Raw genomic sequence first — 16,514 nt, 5'->3', positions numbered from 1 at the left:
GTAGGAGGTTAGGAGAGTATTTTTGCTTACCTCTAACCCTAACCCCAGTCTCCCTACCTGCTACGAAAAGGTCACTTCAGTATCAAAGTGGCGTGAAAAGAGTGTTTCCCATATGTCGACCTTTCCGTTTTATTTCCGATAAAACAGACAATTGCACAAAATAAAATCGCTTATGACTAACGGCAAAATATATAATTATAGTCCCAGCAGTTAATATACAAAAATAAGAATTTGTTAATTCAATGTAACCCAGGTTTAAACAACTAGGCCTATGCGAAATCAATTTGGAACGTAATAGACCGTTTTTTTCTCTGATGTTGATACCATATTGGGATACGTTAACGGAAAGACAAGTGTGCCCTTGCCCATCCACTCTCCCACCCCACCTCATCCACACTCTTCTAGTCTTTCTCCCATCATGTGTTGTGTTCGTATTTCTTTCACTTTCGACACGGACGCCCAGATGATATGATATCTCCTGCGGCGCGCGATGAAGAAAAATAACCCAGGATGCGGTGCATGCACGGAATAGTTGACGCCAGTTTAACCTTTTCGTAAAACACAAATTTACTACTAATTAGACTGCAAATATCGGTGGAAAAGAGAATAGAAAATACTCGAGCTTATTAAGTCCCCAGGATGGACTTAAAATGATGCCATACAGTAAAACATCTACCTAGGCTACCTTCACTGGGTAGGCATTATTAGCCTAACATGACGAAATTCACAGCAACATGTTCACTGTCATTGATGGCCTTAATCGACAGTAATGTGGCATGCCTCAAGTTAGACAATCTAACGATGTTTTGTCTAAATGGCTACACACAGAGATAGCCTACATTTCACTGTGAAAATAACAGAAAAGTTCATCCTTAAGAATCTAAGCTGGGGTTCTACTAAAATAACATTTGGCATTGTTTTAAGATGGTCATACCAAGGATCATTTAGCTATGATTTTGAATTTTAGGACCCCTTTAGGTAGGCCTATAAAAAAAGTATTTACTTACTTGATGAAACATTGAATTTGGCCTTACTGCTATTAGTTTATAGAAACACATTGAATAACAGATTCATACATGGAAAAAACGATTATCAAAAAGTTAATAAAAATGTTTATTTTAAAGTGTATGTCCTATATCTGAGAGATTAAAGATCAGGAAATACGTTTTTTTTAACCCATATTAAAAACAAAAATAAATTTTGGGCACTAAACTATTTCCATAAATCTGGTACTGGGCTACCTTCAGATGAGTCTTGTGGGTGTCCTAGAGCAAAACAACATGTATATGTTCATGATAGCCTCGCCTTTCTATAGAGGGGTCATATTAGTGTGTAGCCCAAACTGATAATTCAGACGAAAGTTGGCAGATCAGTGGTAAGACTTCAGATGTGTCCCATGAAGTGACGCTTGTGGGGGTAGTAGAGAAAAACGGAGAACATATTAGTTTTGTAGGCCAAACCGTTCAGATGACAGAGACTTTTTTGTGAGATGTCTCCTGATCTGACAAACACCGCTGTAGCTCAACCACCTTCCACCACAGATGCGGAAGGCCGCCATTGGCAGATGCAGTAGGCAGATGCAAAAATATCAGATATAAACAGATATCTCTAACTATCTTAACCAGGAGGATTTTGGTGATTTTTTCATTATGCTAATTAGATTAGACTCCATAGTTTTTAACTCGAAAACGTGGATTATCACATTAGGCACTGCTAGACTAATATCCATAACTAACCTTAATGAAGTAGGCTACACTACCAAACAACATACACCTATAATAAAATACAGGTCTAGCACTGAGGCCTGCACAGCCCACTATTTAGCTATATGGCCTACTCAGATGAAAATCATCAAATTACATTGGAGTCCCTGTCACACTTTGGCTATAAAGTAACACAATTATATTCGTATTTAATTAAACTCAAATTTGGGATACCCTGCATATAGACTGAAAAAAAGTAGCCTATGCTATTTTTTTACAGAGACAAAGCAACGCATTCCTTATGGTTTAATTCCCATACAATAGGCCTATTAGCCTTCTGCAATTCTGGATCCAATAGTGAAGCGGTGGAAATATGGCGATCATGTGGTGAACCTGACCGCTACGGGAGAGGAGTCCAGCACAGGGGTGTAGGTACAGATCTAAATCATGCTCACCACAAACACTACCAAATACTTGAAACTGTTTGACATGTTTATTTGACCCATGTCTGACTGACGGAGAGTTGTTCTTTAGGACCATACGGGTTCCATATTCAGACGAAACCATAGCAGAGGAAAATGGCCCCAGTGACAGACTGTATACTATAGAAATGACATGGTGGTGCAACCAGACAGACAGTTTCAGCAGAGAAAGTATTTGTACATGCAGTGTAGTTTGAGATTAAATGGTGTGCTTTTTATAAGGTTTGTCGGTAATTATTTGCATGATATGTTTTTTGGCATTGATAGTAAGTGTAATATATAGGTCACTATCTCAAAACTACATTGATAGTAAGTGTAATATATAGGTCACTATCTCAAAACTACATTGATAGTAAGTGTAATATATAGGTCACTATCTCAAAACTACATTGATAGTAAGTGTAATATATAGGTCACTATCTCAAAACTACATTGATAGTAAGTGTAATATATAGGTCACTATCTCAAAACTACATTGATAGTAAGTGTAATATATAGGTCACTATCTCAAAACTACATTGATAGTAAGTGTAATATATAGGTCACTATCTCAAAACTACATTGATAGTAAGTGTAATATATAGGTCACTATCTCAAAACTACATTGATAGTAAGTGTAATATATAGGTCACTATCTCAAAGTTGAAAAAACCCAAAATAATTTCAAGACTTTTCAAACCAAACAAAAGTTTTATTCAAAAGTCATTATATTCAATCAACAGAGAAGTCACATCTGCTTCAATTGATTGGACAATCCAAAAATCAGAACAAAGACGCAGCTGGATTTTGTCTCATAAGTTTGGTTCTAAAATATAGTTGTCAGCTCTCCCAAGAAAATAAACACACTTACAACATACTAATCAATGAGACACTGAGACATCTTTACACATTTATCTCTGTGTATTGTGGTTATGTTCTTCTGTTCCTTGTATGACTGTCTATGGCAGTTTGATCAGCTTCTATAGATTAATCTTACACAAAGAAAGAGGAGGAGAGGAAGAAGAAGGAAAGGAGGGGGCTATTCTTTGCTATACACTAAGGATTGTGGGGGTGGGGGGTAGTACCTGTAGCCCCACAGCACTATTTTATTTTTCTCAATACCCGTTCAAAAGTTGGTGGATTTGGGGAGTTTTAGATAGTAGGCCAATCCCCGGATATATTATTTACAGAATATGACTGGGGAATGATATGATATACTGCAACAAAATAGGTATTCATTGTATTACACAATGTTGATGAGGTAACTTGACAGCCCTGTCTTTCATGACTATTTCTATTAACTGACCAATCATTGTACAGGGTCCCATTAGGCCAAACAGTTTCTCATAGCCCATGACCCAGACTCTCCCTAGTTCCTTAACCCTCCCTCCCTCCATCCCTCCATATTAGGACCAGACAGGCATGGGACCCTTTAAGGCACATGTGTCAAACTCATTCCACAGAAGGCAAGAGTGTCGGAGGGTTTATGGCTCATCCCTTGTACTTGATTGATAAGTTAAGGTCACGAATTAGTAAGGAACAACTCCCCTCACCTGGTTGTCAAAGTCTTAATTGAAAGGAAAAAACAAAAACCCGCAGATACTAAGCTCTCCATGGAATGAGCTTGACATCCCTGCTTTAAGGCTAACATCCAGTCACACAATTACCATCATCACATAATCAGGGTAAATATCCCAAACATTGGCGTCTAAAGACACATGGCCATTGTCTCTTGTCATTTTTATATGGTCATTGTCACCATGTCACTCATGATGATGTCATCATGTTGACGTATCACTTGACGGACATTCCTCCCATGGCCTCAGTGACTTTACTGTTGACCTGGGCAGCAATGCAGGCAGGGGTCACGTTGAGGTGGAGGTCATACTGCTGGTCCAGACCCAGGTAACTGTCACTCATCAAGTATAGCGTGTAAATACACCTGGAGGGAGAGGAGGGGGTTACCAGGGGAAGTTAGAGTTTGTGGTGGGATAAATATCAATTAATCAAACTATTTTATAAAGCCCTTTCACACTGGCAGCTGTGCCAAGATGCATAAAGTAACCAGGCTTAGACCCCAAAGAAAGAAATGTGTTGAACTTTTACCAATTCTTTTTAACATTCCCATACGTACTTTCCGGTCTTCTCGGGGGTGTAGAAGGCCAGGGAAACGGTGCTGCGGTGTCGGCAGTTTCCGATGCGTTTGACGGCCAGTAGCTCTCTGCGCTTCACCTCTCCTAGAACCAGAAACCAGCCCTCGTCCTTATTCTTAGGGAACCTGGGGGCCTGTGCCTTACTGTCCTGCTTCCTCTGGAAAACATGATGACAAATCAACTCATCAGCAGTCAATCATAAATAACGTCAATAATGTGTGTGTGAGCTCCTTTATACATGTGTGAGCATGAGTGTGTGTACGTACCCTCTGCTGGCCGGTGTTGATGCGCTGCAGTGAGACTTGCAGGACGTACTCCTGGTCAGCGTGGACATCCAGCCAGCTTCTGTCGTCCCTGAGCTTCCCCCCGGCCGCAGGGAGGGAGCGCTGTGCCTGCTCCCCACACCCATCCCACCAACCCTTCACACTCAGACGCACCTCCACCACCGGCAGATGGCTGAGGAACGACCAGGCCTGGAGGAGAGGAGGGGAGAGGGAGGAGGGATAGTAAAAGAGAAACAGAGAGGGGTGCAGAGAAATGAGAGAGGGAGAGAGAGACAAGGAAATGTGTCAGACCGGAGTGCAGAGAGAGAGAAAAGAGGAGGGAGACAAACAAAGAGCCAGAGGTGAAGAGATTCAGACTTAAGTGAGAGCCTTGTATAAGATGGACATATCTATCTGGTAAGACTAGAGCGTTTGAAGAAAGCTTGATTCATTCAAACACACATAATTCCCATGGTCTTAGGTGCCTCTTAAAGCTTTGTCATGGTGACTTTAACATCTCTGACTCAAATGGAGAAGAAAACACAAATCCAAAAGGGGATAGAGCAAGAGAGGTAGAGGGAAGGTAGAGAGAGAGAGTATGGATGATAGGTGGGCGAATGTGCGTGTCTGAATATGTGTATGTTTTCCTCCTGAAGACCCTGTCAGTGTCAGGGAGGGACTGGGATGGGAGAAGGAGAAAAGCCTCTCAGATTCACCCAACAAAAGCTATTTATGTAAGGATTACTGTCCCCTGGCGAATCAGACTGGGACGTTGCCACGCATCTAGTTATTTAATTAGCCAGGCCGCAATGCCATGGGGGGGAGAGCGTTGAGGGGCTGGGAGGAGGGGGAGCGGGGACACTGATTGGGCAAGGCCGCTGGACTGGCAGTGGCGCCTGGACGCTCTCATTACAGCTGCAATTAGCACTTAGATTGGTGCTGTAAACCCTCGCATTGGACCGTAATAGGAGATCCTGGAGGTACCTTGGACCACCGCGACAGACTGATGCTTCTCACTCTGTGTGTTTGTGTGTCTGTGTGTGGGCTGACGGTGGTAGAGAGTGTGTATATGTTGTTTGGTAGTGCTCTGGTAGTGTATTTGAGAAGGTCACATGAATAGAGAGATGAGGCTGACACCTTGGAAGTATTTCACGTTATTTTATTGTGGTGGAGGACAATGGAGACTGGAGGGTTCATAGTGAAGCGTATGTACATTTACATTTACATTTAAGTCATTTAGCAGACGCTCTTATCCAGAGCGACTTACAAATTGGTGCATTCACCTTATGACATCCAGTGGAACAACCACTTTACAATAGTGCATCTAAATCTTTTAAGGGGGGGGGGGGTCAGAAGGATTACTTTATCCTATCCTAGGTATTCCTTGAAGAGGTGGGGTTTCAGGTGTCTCCGGAAGGTGGTGATTGACTCCGCTGTCCTGGCGTCGTGAGGGAGTTTGTTCCACCATTGGGGTGCCAGAGCAGCGAACAGTTTTGACTGGGCTGAGCGGGAACTGTACTTCCTCAGTGGTAGGGAGGCGAGCAGGCCAGAGGTGGATGAACGCAGTGCCCTTGTTTGGGTGTAGGGCCTGATCAGAGCCTGAAGGTACTGAGGTGCCGTTCCCCTCACAGCTCCGTAGGCAAGCACCATGGTCTTGTAGCGGATGCGAGCTTCAACTGGAAGCCAGTGGAGAGAGCGGAGGAGCGGGGTGACGTGAGAGAACTTGGGAAGGTTGAACACCAGACGGGCTGCGGCGTTCTGGATGAGTTGTAGGGGTTTAATGGCACAGGCAGGGAGCCCAGCCAACAGCGAGTTGCAGTAATCCAGACGGGAGATGACAAGTGCCTGGATTAGGACCTGCGCCGCTTCCTGTGTGAGGCAGGGTCGTACTCTGCGGATGTTGTAGAGCATGAACCTACAGGAACGGGCCACCGCCTTGATGTTAGTTGAGAACGACAGGGTGTTGTCCAGGATCACGCCAAGGTTCTTAGCGCTCTGGGAGGAGGACACAATGGAGTTGTCAACCGTGATGGCGAGATTATGGAACGGGCAGTCCTTCCCCGGGAGGAAGAGCAGCTCCGTCTTGCCGAGGTTCAGCTTGAGGTGGTGATCCGTCATCCACACTGATATGTCTGCCAGACATGCAGAGATGCGATTCGCCACCTGGTCATCAGAAGGGGGAAAGGAGAACATTAATTGTGTGTCGTCTGCATAGCAATGATAGGAGAGACCATGTGAGGTTATGACAGAGCCAAGTGACTTGGTGTATAGCGAGAATAGGAGAGGGCCTAGAACAGAGCCCTGGGGGACACCAGTGGTGAGAGCACGTGGTGAGGAGACAGATTCTCGCCACGCCACCTGGTAGGAGCGACCTGTCAGGTAGGACGCAATCCAAGCGTGGGCCGCGCCGGAGATGCCCAACTCGGAGAGGGTGGAGAGGAGGATCTGATGGTTCACAGTATCGAAGGCAGCCGATAGGTCTAGGAGGATGAGAGCAGAGGAGAGAGAGTTAGCTTTAGCAGTGCGGAGCGCCTCCGTGATACAGAGAAGAGCAGTCTCAGTTGAATGACTAGTCTTGAAACCTGACTGATTTGGATCAAGAAGGTCATTCTGAGAGAGATAGCGGGAGAGCTGGCCAAGGACGGCACGTTCGAGAGTTTTGGAGAGAAAAGAAAGAAGGGATACTGGTCTGTAGTTGTTGACATCGGAGGGATCGAGTGTAGGTTTTTTCAGCAGGGGTGCAACTCTCGCTCTCTTGAAGACGGAAGGGACGTAGCCAGCGGTCAAGGATGAGTTGATGAGCGAGGTGAGGTAAGGGAGAAGGTCTCCGGAAATGGTCTGGAGAAGAGAGGAGGGGATAGGGTCAAGCGGGCAGGTTGTTGGGCGGCCGGCCGTCACAAGACGCGAGATTTCATCTGGAGAGAGAGGGGAGAAAGAGGTCAGAGCACAGGGTAGGGCAGTGTGAGCAGAACCAGCGGTGTCGTTTGACTTAGCAAACGAGGATCGGATGTCGTCGACCTTCTTTTCAAAATGGTTGACGAAGTCATCTGCAGAGAGGGAGGAGGGGGGAGGAGGGGGAGGAGGATTCAGGAGGGAGGAGAAGGTGGCAAAGAGCTTCCTAGGGTTAGAGGCAGATGCTTGGAATTTAGAGTGGTAGAAAGTGGCTTTAGCAGCAGAGACAGAAGAGGAAAATGTAGAGAGGAGGGAGTGAAAGGATGCCAGGTCCGCAGGGAGGCGAGTTTTCCTCCATTTCCGCTCGGCTGCCCGGAGCCCTGTTCTGTGAGCTCGCAATGAGTCGTCGAGCCACGGAGCAGGAGGGGAGGACCGAGCCGGCCTGGAGGATAGGGGACATAGAGAGTCAAAGGATGCAGAAAGGGAGGAGAGGAGGGTTGAGGAGGCAGAATCAGGAGATAGGTTGGAGAAGGTTTGAGCAGAGGGAAGAGATGATAGGATGGAAGAGGAGAGAGTAGCGGGGGAGAGAGAGCGAAGGTTGGGACGGCGCGATACCATCCGAGTAGGGGCAGTGTGGGAAGTGATGGATGAGAGCGAGAGGGAAAAGGATACAAGGTAGTGGTCGGAGACTTGGAGGGGAGTTGCAATGAGGTTAGTGGAAGAACAGCATCTAGTAAAGATGAGGTCAAGCGTATTGCCTGCCTTGTGAGTAGGGGGGGAAGGTGAGAGGGTGAGGTCAAAAGAGGAGAGGAGTGGAAAGAAGGAGGCAGAGAGGAATGAGTCAAAGGTAGACGTGGGGAGGTTAAAGTCACCCAGAACTGTGAGAGGTGAGCCGTCCTCAGGAAAGGAGCTTATCAGGGCATCAAGCTCATTGATGAACTCTCCAAGGGAACCTGGAGGGCGATAAATGATAAGGATGTTAAGCTTGAAAGGGCTGGTAACTGTGACAGCATGGAATTCAAAGGAGGCGATAGACAGATGGGTAAGGGGAGAAAGGGAGAAAGACCACTTGGGAGAGATGAGGATCCCGGTGCCGGGATCCCTAGAAAGCCTCTGTTTCTATAGGAAAGTGACACTTTACACATCCAGTATCTGGATGTGTTCTATAACAGTGAGGTGAAGGAACGCAGAATGTTAGAAGGTTGTTACCTGGGAGATCTGATGGGGCTGAAGCTCCTCCCCCACGATGGCAGCGAAGGTGTTCTCCCGCCCCTCGCAGGAGGCAATCAGCTCAGGGAGCACTTCTATTGGTCCGTGGAAGCCCATGGCTCCGCCCCTCCCTCAGTGCTCCACCTGCTGCAGGGAACAACAGGGGGCAGATCTAGTCATGTGATTTTAAATCCTAACCACACTTCCTGCTGTGTTGTCGCCACTGGAACCTCTGTCCTCTCTCATCCCTCTATCCCTTTCTCCTTACCATATTTATTGAGTTGGCACAAAATTATTCTTCACTGTAGGACACAGTCTCTCAAATCCATATGGTGTGTATGTAAAAATAATTAAGATTGCCTTGGACACTCACTCTTGAATTTCCTCTGTGTGTGTGTGTGTTAGTGTGTGTGCGTGAGCAGCCCCGAGGTTAGCAGAATGTACCTGATGCTGCCTGATGATAAGAATGCTTGCAGAGTTTGATAGTGTCGGTGGATTATAAAATGGTCCATGCCATAGAGCGTTAATTAAGAGTCCTAGCACCATGCTCATCCTGTGTGTGCTTAAACATACAACGGTACATAAAATACAGTCCGATGGCACAACAAACAGACAAGACACAGACAGATGATAAGAAACATAGAAAGTTCTTATACTCCTCTGCGTGGTGACTGATGCTGCAGTCTACCTTCACTACAACCCAGACACCTCCATCAGCAGGGGTCAGTAGAGTCATGTTGTCTACCTGAACAGGTAGAGGTGCTGCTGCTCTATGGTAGGTAGGGTCAGTATAGAGGAGTCATTGAGCCACCTGCCCTGAACGATCATCTGCACCAGGTTACAGATGCTGAGAGCAGTCACCAGCCAGCCCTCGTTGGCTGCTACGTCCAGCATGGCCTGTAGACAGACAGGAAATACTTTAGTTGAAAAATGCGTGCATTTATATGACTATATAAAATCCCCCACTGACATCAGTGTGAGATTTACTCACAATGAGTTATGTTACGATTGAGCCCATTTTGCTCACTCAAATTCAGCATGTCTTTACACATTCATGCACATATGCTAAACATCTACACAATAAATACAGCCCTCAATTTCTGTAACACCCCCCCACTACTTTTTCGCAGGTTGACGTTTTTTGGGATGAGCCTTGTCCTGGAGGCAGAACTGGGGCAAGCTGACAAGTAAAAATTGGCTATGTTGCTTTTTGGTGTTGCTTTTTTGCCTTTTGGTGTTAATTTAATGTTAGGGTTAGGCATTAGGGTTAGCAGTGTTGTTAAGGTTAGTGTTAAGGTTTAAAATCATATTTTATGACCACTCTGCAGAGCTCCCTCCAGAACAAGATTCATGATGAAATAACGCTAACCTGCTCCCTCCCTCCCTCGTAAGGTTAGAGTTTGCCAAGCTCCGCTGTATTCTAACAAACTTAATTAATCAGAAAGTAATTCCCCGGCAGTAACTATGACTAAAGAGGACCTTGAGTGCACAGGCGAAGCCCCGGCAGAGTTAATCAAAATGCTAATGCAGTACAAATTAAAGTAGTACTGATTAACATTTCACAGAAGCTGAAGAAGCAAATGGATGGTGACAGAACTACGGCTGATGTCACTGGAGTCCCCGTTAGCTGGGCCATATTCATTAGGCATCAAACGGAAGAAAACGGACTGAAACTTCAGTCCAAAAAGAGACGCTTGATTTCATTTTCCGTTTGGCTCTAATGAATACGATACCCTCGCCACATGAGGAAAAAAGCTCTGTTAGCCTGGCCTGGCAAAGCAGGGAGCCATAAAAGTGGACGAGCAATGGACAATCACTACCAGACACACACACAGTCAGCGCTTTGCAGATCATCCCCCCACACATACAAAGGCAGCAACAATGGGTTACAGAACCAGATCCTACGGGCATACATGGACCAAATCTCTCCCAGGCATGGCCAATCACCAGCAGACCTGGGATCTGGTGGCCAGGGCACTTTGTGGGTAGGCCTGGTTGTTAGGAGCAATCCCTGATAAGGCTCTTTTTACGAGGAGCTACAACTCATCTCCACACCCTCCTGAGTGACATGGGCTCCTGCCGGTCAGGATCCACATTATGTGTGTGTGTATTCTAAGATTGTGTGTGTGTGTATTGTGTGTGTACTGGAACTATCAGCAGTAAGTGTGTGTGTGGTGGTTAGGTTAGTGGCAGACAGTGCAGTCTGTCTTGTTAAAGCCGTGCTGTCCCTGTGAGGTCCTGTGGTCAAACCTGACTGTCATCCTCATCACGCTCAACACTTTCATGCTAGGAAGCCAGAGACCCAAAATAGATACAGTATTTGTCTTTGTCTTTTAAAAAGGCTGAAATTATCACCATGGGCAAAAACATATACAGATTCATTATCACACTGAAATGGAAATAGTTTGAACACAAGTCAACAATGATCATTTAGATTATTTTAAAACCTTGTTAGGCTTTCGGTTTACCAGTCTCCTGGCATCTGATGCCCTCTATGACACCTTTATGGCACCTCTATGTCATGTCTATATCCAGGGCTCTAAAGAGCAACCATTTGGTGGCAACGTGCTCCTGGATATCGTGCTGTGGAGATAACATTTTATTTTGAGAGCACCAGTATAACCAGGAAAACAAATCACCCAGATAATAATGGTTGTAATGACATGCTTCACTGTGCAGTTGTTTCTGAGTGCCCTACCGTAGAGTCGTTCAATCCAAAGCCTATTTGTTCAATCCAAAGTAAAGAATATTCAAGTATGCATCACTGACTTGTATTTTTCCTTCAACTTTCTGAAGACGTAACGGCATGGGAATGCCCGTGTGCACTGTCCAGCACTTCCTGTAGCCAGTTAGTGACACCGAAACAGTCATTTCTAAAGGCTTTCCCACACAACTTTCCAAATTAAATGTTAACTGCAAAGTAGACTTACCTGAAAAAATGATATATCTTGATGATTTGTACCATTCGAGTGGTCGTTTATTTGGCAAACTCTATTACACACACAGTACAGAAACCCCACCAGCCAAACACTTTGTCATTTAAATGACATTTTAGCTTTTGACAATAAACAAATGTCTTACAGGGTTAAATATTAGTTATATACCACAACATGTGCCTCAAAAGTAGCTAGAATTCATATAGACCCAATATGCTATATCTTAATCAATTAAAACATATATATATTTTGGTGCTCCTAGATTTTCTGTTGTGCTCCTAACTTTTTTTTAAAGTTGGGAGCACCAGTGCTACCAATAAAAACATTAAATTTAGAGCCCTGTCTATATCTTCTCTATGTCATCCCTATGTCACCTCTACTGCACTCTGTCCTGATCATGCTACAAAGTTGCTCCAAGCACTAAGCAGAAACTGCCTCTCTGTGTCTTTAGACAAGCCTTCCATTTCCCATATTGAATGAAAAGGGAAGAGCTTTCTTCCACCCAGAACATCTGAGTACTGGTGCTCTGACTGACTGACACATGGAAATGTGCTCAGGGTCTGAATCCCAGGGCTGAGAGAGGATCCATTCTAGGATGTATGAAAGCAAGGTGTTCTTTTTGATGGAAACAAAAGGACAAGAAAACAGAGGAAGTATTTCAGAGGTGCACTGTTCAGAAAGGAGCAGGGCGGTGGATGTACCCAGAGGGATGTAGTGTGTGGTACAGTACATAAACCTACACAGCAGATCTTGCACACACACTGACAGATGCGTATGGCGTTGTCCAGCACGGTCTTGGAGTCGGTGCCGTAGTCGGAGCAGAGTAGCTGGGCGTGGCTGAAATGGGCCTGCAGCAGCAGGTGGGTCTTGGTGTGGGCGCTGTCGTAGCTGTAGGGGTCGACCTGCAGGGGGAGACGCTGAGCCAGCTCACTGTTCAGGGAAGGGGGGTGAGGGAGGAAGGGAGGGGGAGGAGAGGGAGAGAGAAGAGAAGAGAAGAGAGAGGGGGATATAAAGAGAAAGCGAGAAGGAGAGAGATCAAAGTCAGCGAGGAGGAAGTTAGTACCCTGCTGTGGTTCTGTGGTTAGATCCTTTGTTTCAGTCATCTCTGTTAAAACAGCTGCATCAGGATCACTGGCTCCCCTCACCCAAGAGAGCAGTCCACCCAAAATATATTTAAGAGCAAAACCTCTCAGCGAATGAAGAAACCTTAAGTTACAACTGTCTGCACCTGCTCATAAAATCCTATGAATAGTCAGCAACTACATAGCAATTTCCCACAATATAAAGTTTTATTTTTTAATACAATGTGCAGTGGTGGTTCTCTTTCATATTGTTAGACTCTGTGCTAAACTGTGAATGGATGATGTTGAACAACCAAAACACTCAGTCTAGGTGGAATGTCTAAATGTCTACCCACATCTCTATTCTTCACTCCTCATAGGATATGTATAGGCTATTTAAAACCATTTGGTCTAATATAAAACCATTTGGTCTAATATAAAACCATTTGGTCTAGTATAAAATCATTTGGTCTAGTATAAAACCATTTGGTCTAATATAAAACCATTTGGTCTAGTATAAAACCATTTGGTCTAGTATAAAACCATTTGGTCTAGTATAAAACCATTTGGTTTAATATAAAACCATTTGGTCTAATATAAAACCATTTGGTCTAATATAAAACCATTTGGTCTAAAATAACACCATTTGGTCTAGTATAAAACCATTTGGTCTAGTATAAAACCATTTGGTCTAATATAAAACCATTTGGTCTAATATAAAACCATTTGGTCTAATATAAAACCATTTGGTCTAATATAAAACCATTTGGTCTAACATAAAACCATTGGGTCTAATATAAAACCCATTTGGTCTAGTATAAAACCATTTGGTCTAGTATAAAACCATTTGGTTTAATATAAAACCATTTGGTCTAGTATAAAACCATTTGGTCTAATATAAAACCATTTGGTTTAATATAAAACCATTTGGTCTAGTATAAAACCATTTGGTCTAATATAAAACCATTTGGTCTAGTATAAAACCATTTGGTTTAATATAAAACCATTTGGTCTAGTATAAAACCATTTGGTCTAATATAAAACCATTTGGTCTAGTATAAAACCATTTGGTTTAATATAAAACCATTTGGTCTAGTATAAAACCATTTGGTCTAATATAAAACCATTTGGTCTAGTATAAAACCATTTGGTTTAATATAAAACCATTTGGTCTAGTATAAAACCATTTGGTCTAATATAAAACCATTTGGTCTAGTATAAAACCATTTGGTCTAATATAAAACCATTTGGTCTAATATAAAACCATTTGGTCTAGTATAAAACCATTTGGTCTAGTATAAAACCATTTGGTCTAATATAAAACCATTTGGTCTAGTATAAAACCATTTGGTCTAATATAAAACCATTTGGTCTAATATAAAACCATTTGGTCTAGTATAAAACCATTTGGTCTAATATAAAACCATTTGGTCTAACATAAAACCATTGGGTCTAACATAAGACCATTTGGTCTAACATAAAACCATTTGGTCTAACATAAAACCATTGGGTCTAATATAAAACCATTTGGTTGAGTATAAAACCATTGGGTCTAGTATAAAACCATTGCGTTTAATATAAAACCATTGGGTCTAGTATAAAACCATTGGGTCTAGTATAAAACCATTGGGTCTAGTATAAAACCATTGTGTCTAGTATAAAACCATTGGGTCTAATATAAAACCATTGGGTCTAGTATAAAACCATTGGGTCTAGTATAAAACCATTGGGTCTAGTATAAAACCATTGGGTCTAGTATAAAACCATTGGGTCTAGTATAAAACCATTTAGTCTAGTATAAAACCATTTGGTCTAGTATAAAACCATTTGGTCTAGTATAAAACCATTTGGTCTAACATAAAACCATTTGGTCTAATATAAAACCATTTGGTCTAGTATAAAACCATTGGGTCTAGTATAAAACCATTTGGTCTAGTATAAAACCATTTGGTCTAGTATAAAACCATTTGGTCTAGTATAAAACCATTTGGTCTAGTATAAAACCATTTGGTCTAACATAAAACCATTTGGTCTAATATAAAACCATGATGCCCTATCAATCGGGCTGTGTTTAGTGCTGATGTGGTGTTCTGTGTTGAGGTTTGTTTGTGGGGTTTCAGAGGACACAGATGCATGGACACGCATGGCTCTTTTTCTGCGTTTCTCTAACTCACTGCAGTACGTTAAGTTTCCCCAACGTATTTCTGTCAACAGAGAACCAGCGGAGACATTTGTCATTGGGCCTACCCTGCTCTGGACTGTTAAGCTGACATCCATCAGCAGAGAGATGCAGTGTTAGAAAAGAGGGGGATTGAGGAACAGAGGGAACGATGAGGGGAAAAACGGGATTGATATGGCAGTGGTTTAGTGTCTGCATGCAGATGTGCAGGGGATAAAGACAATAGATCTTTATAAAGAGATCCTCATAACACACTAACTGCTAATTCCCCTACTCACTCCATCCAGCAATCCATCCCTGCCTCCCTCCCTCCATCCATCTCTCCTGCACACTTTCTCTTTAGTGACATTTACAGACAGGGAGGGAGGGAAAAGGGGAGGCAAATATTGGAAAGAGAAGGAGAAACAGAGAGACAGACAGAGAGAAGAGAAAGAGAGGAAGAGAAACATACTTTTTTCACATACTCTTTCAGTGTGTGTGTGTGTATATAGTAGGTCACTTGTGAACTTTAAGAAGAGGCAAAAGTAGAGCTTCGGGGGGTGGAAAAGGGAATCTAGCTGGGGGGAGTGGACAAGGGCATCTAGCTGGGAGAGTGGACAAGGGAATCTAGCTGGGGGGAGTGGACAAGGGAATCTAGCTGGGGGGAGTGGACAAGGGCATCTAGCTGGGGGAGTGGACAAGGGAATCTAGCTGGGGGGAGTGGACAAGGGAATCTAGCTGGGGGGAGTGGACAAGGGAATCTAGCTGGGGGAGTGGATGAGGGAATCTAGCTGGGGGAGTGGACAAGGGAATCTAGCTGGGGGGAGTGGATAAGGGAATCTAGCTGGGGGGAGTGGACAAGGGAATCTAGCTGGGGGAGTGGACAAGGGAATCTAGCTGGGGGAGTGGACAAGGGAATCTAGCTGGGGGAGTGGATGAGGGAATCTAGCTGGGGGTAGTGGATAAGGGAATCTAGCTGGGGGAGTGGACAAGGGCATCTAGCTGGGGGGAGTGGATAAGGGAATCTAGCTGGGGTAGTGGACAAGGGAATCTAGCTGGGGGGAGTGGATAAGGGAATCTAGCTGGGGGAGTGGACAAGGGCATCTAGCTGGGGGAGTGGACAAGGGAATCTAGCTGGGGGAGTGGACAAGGGCATCTAGCTGGGGGAGTGGACAAGGGAATCTAGCTGGGGGAGTGGACAAGGGCATCTAGCTGGGGGGAGTGGATAAGGGAATCTAGCTGGGGGGAGTGGATAAGGGAATCTAGCTGGGGGAGTGGACAAGGGAATCTAGCTGGGGGAGTGGACAAGGGAATCTAGCTGGGGGAGTGGACAAGGGAATCTAGCTGGGGGGAGTGGACAAGGGAATCTAGCTGGGGGAGTGGACAAGGGAATCTAGCTGGGGGGAGTGGACAAGGGAATCTAGCTGGGGCGAGTGGACAAGGGAATCTAGCTGGGGGGAGTGGACAAGGGAATCTAGCTGGGGGAGTGGATAAGGGAATCTAGCTGGGGGAGTGGACAAGGGCATCTAGCTGGGGAGAGTGGATAAGGGAATCTAGCTGGGGGGAGTGGATAAGGGAATCTAGCTGGGGGGAGTGGACAAGGTAATCTAGCTGGGGGGAGTGGACAAGGGAATCTAGCTGGGGGGAGTGGATAAGGGAATCTAGCTGGGGGGAGTGG

General features: G+C 44.4%; 1 pseudogene; it reads right to left on the bottom strand.

Moving 5' to 3' along the window:
• Positions 1 to 2,820: 2,820 nt before the first annotated feature.
• LOC139564274 (activating signal cointegrator 1 complex subunit 3-like) overlaps positions 2,821 to 16,514 on the bottom strand; it is a 121,701-nt pseudogene continuing 108,007 nt past the window's right edge.

The sequence above is a fragment of the Salvelinus alpinus genome, chromosome 35 (assembly GCF_045679555.1).
Source record: "Salvelinus alpinus chromosome 35, SLU_Salpinus.1, whole genome shotgun sequence".
NCBI lineage: Eukaryota > Metazoa > Chordata > Actinopteri > Salmoniformes > Salmonidae > Salvelinus > Salvelinus alpinus.
The sequence above is the reverse complement of the archived record's forward strand: the minus strand, read 5'-3'. Positions and strand labels throughout refer to the sequence as shown.